Raw genomic sequence first — 6,828 nt, forward strand, 5'->3', positions numbered from 1 at the left:
ACTGCTAATGAGGTGTCTATCCAACTAAGAAACCTGCTAGCAGGGCTCTAACTAGTACCCACAAAAATGCATTTTCTAAGCGAGATAGACCATGTGTAGTAGTACGGCTTCTTAGCTGGATAGTATCCAGCTAAGAAACCTACTACACATGGTCTAACTAATACTAAAAATGTACTCACCTATTTCCATGGTATCCGTAACAATGCAAGTAGTGCTTTCCCCAGCATTGTTCGCAGCTGACACACAACATTGATACGTAGCATCTGGCTGCAAAGAACTAACAGTGTATGACACACTATTTAAGTTCAGTGTTGCTATTAGTTGTGCTCCAGTGTTGCTGTAGGAGGTCTCGTCGCAGCTGATAGTGAAACTGTATGGTTGATTGTACGTGCTGCGAGGTCTGTTCCAGTTCAAAGTAAAAGAGGTAGGGCTCGGATTTGTTGCAAGCAGCCATGGTGGAGCACTAGGGGGAGCTGTATATAATTATAGAAACATTAAGGGTTGTGAAGAGAATGTATACTCACTGAGAGGTTTGAAGGCTTACCTACGGTTATAGTGATGGAACTGCTTGGATTCGAATCAACTACACTTTTAGCTATCACGCTGAAAGTGTACCTTGTGCTGGGTACCAGATTATTTATATTTAAATTTCTAGATGTAGCACCATTTACGTCCATATATAATAATGTACAAAATGGGCAATTTCTGTAGGAAACCCTATATCCAGTGATGTATTGGTAGTTTGACAATGGGGGTAACCACGATATTTGGACTGACTGTGAGCTCTGGATAATTCCCCGCACAGAATTGGGTCTACCTGGAACAGCTGCAGTGTAGAGAATAAGAGTGCTGATTAAAATGCACTGACATGATACAACCACAGTATTTCTTACGCAGAGAGATGCATGTTGAAGAGTTACTTCCAGCATTGTTGTAGCTTTGGATGCAGCATCGATAGTTGCAGCTAGTAACACCATCAGCAGAATTAAAGGTGAGAGTGGTTTGTGTTGTTGACCCACTCAAACTAGAACACCCAAAAGCTGTACAATTAACTCTATAGCCATCGATCACATTTCTGCATTCGTATGAGCTCTGATTCTGACCCCACACGAGTGTGAATGAGGTTGCACTATCAATAGTTATTGAAGGGAGTGATGGAGAAGGTGGAACTGTAATACAATTCCATATACAATTTAACACAATACTATTAATAAATTATAATATCACTGAACAAACCTTTAGGTCCACCACAATCAACATAAACAATACATGAACAGGGATAGTCATAAAAATAGCAATCACTCAACAGTTCTTTATGTCCAAGGCAATCAACTTCCAAAGATGACGATGATGACGATTGAAAAACAATCCAGGCATCTGAGCAATAGATATAGTGGAGTATTAATTAAGAGTTATGATCAAGACTGACCTCCTCCATCGCAGAAGCTCAATTGTCTGCATACGGTATCACCTATATTATAGAAGTCATGAACAGGGCAAATGGTGGACCATGTCCCTCGATACACACCTCTATCCTCCCAGACCTAGCTGAAAGTGAATCTTGTAGTCTGACATCATATTCGGTAGTGCAGGCCCTGGAGCTTCTGCAGTAGATCGTGGGCATCATTATTATTGACTGTATGCATGACTGTATATCTACACTAGTAAAGTTACATATATTACCATGTATTCCCAGTTTATCATGCATTCTTAGTCAACTGACCTTAGTAGCCACAAAAGCAATGGTAGGAGAACAGTCACAATCTTTTTAACCTGCATTAGTAACTCCAACATGCATCAATTCTATATGGACTAGTATATACAAATTCTTAGCAGAATTATAGACACAACTGAAAAATTCTATAGTTACTCTATATATATAGCTAGTATATCCATGCATGACATAAAATAATTATGATGCATGCATGCAGCTATCAAGCACAGGAAAAAATAATATGTTAAAGTTCGCACAGTATCTAGATACAGCAATGTTGCTTTAATGTTGGGGTTCAGCAAAATAACAACAACTGAACTGCAATAACACAAAATAATTTTTTTTTTGTGGTGCAGCTATCAAACACAATGTCATGTAAAACAAAACATAAATGTTTATGCTATATGGTTCGCATTGATACTGTGCAAACCATATAGCATAAACATTAACGTCAATTTCTATTATATACGGCTCTTAGGCCTTGGCAGATTACTCCTGAGCATTGAGAATAATACTGATGGGAAAAATAGGTACATTTTCTGACTTTGATGAGAAAAATAGGCACGAGTGAGAAGATATATATAAGTTTCAAACTGTCAGCAGTTTGTTTTCTCAACAGCTGGCTATACACAATCGTCGAAAAGAAGATACTATAATGATGTAAAAACTATACATAACTTGGTTCTGTGTGTATATCTTCCTGAAATCCTAAATGTATTTTTGACATTCAATTAGACTCCTATGTGTAATTTATTTCAGAATCAATACAGCAGCAACATAATTGAGAAAAACAGGTGGATGAAAAGGAGAATAACTAGAATAGGTAAACCAATTAAGCATAATCCGCCAAGGCCTATATAACGGCTCTATAGCAGCTTCAAAGTTGTAGGCTTGCCCCCCTCAGGCTTGGCTGTGGTACATCGCTCCTTGTCATCATGTAAACATCGCTTCTCTCTTGTGGGACAGCATATCCAACTGATGGACCAAGTTGTTGGTAGTCCATATTATTCTTAATTACCAACATAGACCTACCTCCTTGCTGATAAAACTCCAGCTCTCGACACACCACCCTCTCCTCTCTAGAGCTGCACCAGTAGAACTGTTCCCTTTGGTTCATTGCAGTGTGATGCCCTGATTGAAGTAATGCACACGCTTATTATAATTATACACAACATTCGCACAAGGTTATCCCATGGTTATTCACTGTTGCAATATATTTAGCGAAATAATTTGTTTCACTTTCAACTTACCTCACTGAACACCAAGAAACTAAATTGCAATTGTAATACACTGGATTGTTCAGCCATCCTACCTTGTCGTACACATTGGATTGTTCAGCCATCATTGGACGATATCTCAGGAACCACTTTGGTTTACACAACTTGCATGCTACTTATGTTACATAATCATTCATAATCATAATTACGATGCAGTATCTTTTGTTCATCATATTTAAGTGTATTGTTCATCATGAGATTAATATGATTGTAAACATGTATGTAATATGGCTGTAATACAGCCCTTATTAATTTTATCGATAATGGTTGCTCAGTGGACATACAGTAAAGCAGTAGCCTCTCAGCCATACTTGCAAATTGTAGATCTAAATGTAGCATGTAATAACTAATTTGTTGCCTTGAAAAGCATATAGAAACCTAGTCTGGGGGCCAGACCTAATAGCTCGGGGCAAAATCAAGAGAGAGGATTAGTGGCCAGAGCCAATGAAATGCATATCCTATGTCATGTGATTTTTAACCCAATGAAATGCAAGTATTGCCTCTGAGGAATTTGGATTACAGCCAATGGAATTTGGATACATGCAGCCAATGAAATGAGAGTATTGCTACATCTACTCCTTCTTTATAACCTCCAATATCACAGTCTCCGCCATATTGACATTCCAAGAGCACACGAAGTGCTGCAAGAGTCTCTAGACCTCTTTCTCTCTTCCCCCTCCCCCCTCTTGAGAAAAGGTCTGGCCCCCAGACTAGTGTGGGATCAGCAACAGCTTTTATTGAAAATGACTGGAAATTTGTGTAAAGAGTGTTACCTATAATCCAGATAAAAGTTACAATCATAACTTTAGGCGTTAAAGTTAGCTAATTACCTTAGTTCCGTACACAATATATTATATATAGGTATATTTATTGCATGGACTGTCTAGTGTATGTACAGAAATAATGTGCATGTTTACTAACTCCTAAAACGATCTGAATGGAAATATTTAGTCCTTGGGATTTGGACGATAGATGTATTTTGTCTACTGAGCTCCGACCCATATATGCACAACCAGCGTTAGTTACCATACTTGCAAATAAAGCAAAACTTATAATTCCGAGCGAAGTGAAGTTATGTTTGAGTCCTATCGAGATTTTCCGTGGCGGTGGTGGTGGCGGTGGTGGTTGACGTCGAGGCAAAAGGACTTCTGGTTGAACATGTAGGCTTTGATACTTGGCGTGGAGTCTTGGCAGATGCTGAGGGACATCGGCTCACAGTCTTAGACCTCAGCAACATCCAGGAGTGGCTAAACCGAAGCCTGGACGGTCGAACTTAAATCTAGCTTTCTTGTGGGTTCGACCATTAGACGTCTTTACCAGATTGAATGCACATAGACCTAGCTTTCTTATGTGGAAATTAATTAGGTCCAGATTTACTTTGACTCTTACTCTGAGCGAGGATTTATTGCATTTAATGTACCCCTAGTAATTATACGAAAAAGGCCAACTTACTGTAAGATGCATTTTGTCTCTACTGAGCGTTAGTTTTCGTACTTTATGTACAAAACAGGCCTCAATGCATACAATCAGCAATGCTATACCATGAATAGCTAACAACAATTGTACAAGCAAATGATGTAGACCTGTGCATGCATCAATAGATGAACTGGAACTTACTGCAAGTTATTTTGACAGTTGCAGACTGCTAACAACATGAACAGAAGAGCTGCAGTGCCTCTCATTGCGGTACAGTCTGCGTGGCTTTTATCTTACTGAATTATTGGGGCGAGCGAAGCTACCTTGTCATGGAGGAGGACCGGTAATTTTCTTTTGGACGTCATGATCCTTACCAACACAATGATTTTCTTTTGGACGTCATGATCCTTACCAACTTGTATCAAGACATAAAGAAGCTTACAAGATGAATCGAGACAACAGTGAAATACATACGACCAAATCAGTGACTCCGAAGTTGCAGGAGTACTATCATTTGACAATTTCCTGATCTGCTTTGTCTGTAACAGCAAAGTCCAACCAACAAATGACACATCTGGAACCTGCACAACTTGCTGTTTAGTTAAAAAAATCACCCTCTGCAAGAGACAAGTACGAGCTAAACTTCTACTTACCCGCCCCGGAGGACACTATATCACACTAAGTGTTTTCGGTGATCATCTAAAGGAAATTTGTCTACAACAACCAATAACTACAGATGCACTTCTGCAAGCCTCTCCTTTTAATTTTACATACAACCACCAGATTAGCTCGACTCCAGCCCCTTGAATAGCGGCTTGGAATCGAGGCTACCACCAGATTATCAACACTGTATATCTCGGAATTAACTATTTCCCAGAATTAACTGTGCTAATTCCATACTTTACTAATTCACTGTTTCAATTTACAATTCATTGAAATGTTAACAATTTATTGTAATTCACTCACTCGCCCCAAACATGCCCTGCATGCTCCTAGTAATATAGCATTTTTATACAGAATAGTGTGCATGCTGCTTGTGGTAGAATTTAGCTCGTTTACTGAGCATGCGCACACAGATCAATTAATATAGACTACGCAAAGACAACAACATCACGTGTAGATAATGGGAGGGGGGGATACAATGATAACATACTAGGACACAAAAGAGAGAAATAATTATTTTTTATATCACTTGGGGATTATACAGGGGGTACTTCTTCAACCTACTAGTGTCCTGATAATAAAGTTTGCAAGTAAAGTTCTTTAAGTATTTTGACCCCTCCCCCCGCCGTCCCCCACACACACTTGTACAGCCGATGTGTGCACACGAGATCAACTTTCATGAGATCAACTCCCACAAGATCAATTCTTACCAGAGCAACTTTGCATGAGGTCAATTGTTAGTAGATCAACTCCCATAGAATCAACTTTTCATAGAATAAATTTTTCATAGGATCAACTTCATGTGATCAACTCAGTTTTACAAAAAAACGTCACACTTCCAAATTTTTCAATGAAGATGCTTGATAGCTGGTAAAATAAATATACTCTTCAGAGTCATGCCTCAGTCATGTGTTGAAGCAGTCAAACAGTGTTTGTATGGATTCTTCTCTTTTATTTTGTGTCGAGATGTAGCTACAAACATGCATGTATAGCTCTGAATCTTTGTTTTGGTTGGATGTACTCAATCCATATTAATTAATCGGATGCCTGTTGGTTGAATTTTTGCAGCTGCCATTATACTGTTCGGTACTACAGGCTGTACGGCTGGATGGGTAAGAATTTGAAACAGCACCTTTAAAGTGTGGGCCATTGACTTGAGTGGGTGTTGGTTATTAGAGGGCCTATAGGATTACATACTATAGTGGTAAGAATTGATCTTGTGGGAGTTGATCTCATGAAAGTTGATCTCATGTGAGGCAATCGTACAGCCACCAGACTGTGGCATTAAAGAGCAAACAAGACGGTCAAGATCATCCACCCTTCAGGAGAGGAGGAAAGCCTCTTCACTGATGGCAACACTCAGCGGCTCTATCCAAACGGGGACCTTGTGATACAGTTCGCTAATGGACAGAGAGAGCTACACACTAAGGAATATAAGGTGAATCATTGGCAGTGTACAAGTACTTTTGTATGTTGTTGAACATCTCATTTCCTGCAGCTCCTGTGTTAGCCTCCTTCAATGGCCTCCCCTTCGAGGAAGTGCGGCCTGGGATCAGAGGCTATACTCCTGGGTAATACCTCTACTGTGAATACACAACTACAATGTATTAGTTTTGCTGTTGTAACACTTTTAGAGAATTATATCTTTGGAGGAATATTTCATCATTATCTTGCTCAGCTTCAAAGTAACTATTTTTAAATGTAGTTTAAATTATACGTGCATTATACAGCAATCAGAAATATGGCATATGCACCCCA

The 6,828-nt window shown here is 39.2% G+C and overlaps 2 long non-coding RNA genes across 3 annotated transcripts; one reads left to right on the plus strand and one right to left on the minus strand.

The window, feature by feature from the left end:
* Positions 1-185: 185 nt before the first annotated feature.
* On the minus strand, positions 186-5,171 carry LOC135340522 (uncharacterized). 2 transcript variants are annotated; one of them, XR_010396395.1, is made up of 4 exons: positions 4,609-5,171; positions 1,430-1,604; positions 894-1,377; positions 186-826 (listed from the first exon to the last, which is right to left on the minus strand). It is a non-coding gene; the product is annotated as an uncharacterized LOC135340522 (long non-coding RNA). The 2 variants fall into 2 exon arrangements; XR_010396396.1 differs by lacking the exon at positions 4,609-5,171 and adding an exon at positions 1,724-1,865.
* Positions 5,172-6,286: 1,115 nt separating this feature from the next.
* LOC135340520 (uncharacterized) lies at positions 6,287-6,755 on the plus strand. Its single transcript, XR_010396391.1, has 2 exons — positions 6,287-6,508; positions 6,569-6,755. It is a non-coding gene; the product is annotated as an uncharacterized LOC135340520 (long non-coding RNA).
* The last annotated feature ends 73 nt before the right edge of the window (positions 6,756-6,828 follow it).

Source organism: Halichondria panicea, chromosome 8 (assembly GCF_963675165.1).
Source record: "Halichondria panicea chromosome 8, odHalPani1.1, whole genome shotgun sequence".
In the NCBI taxonomy this organism is placed as follows: domain Eukaryota; kingdom Metazoa; phylum Porifera; class Demospongiae; order Suberitida; family Halichondriidae; genus Halichondria; species Halichondria panicea.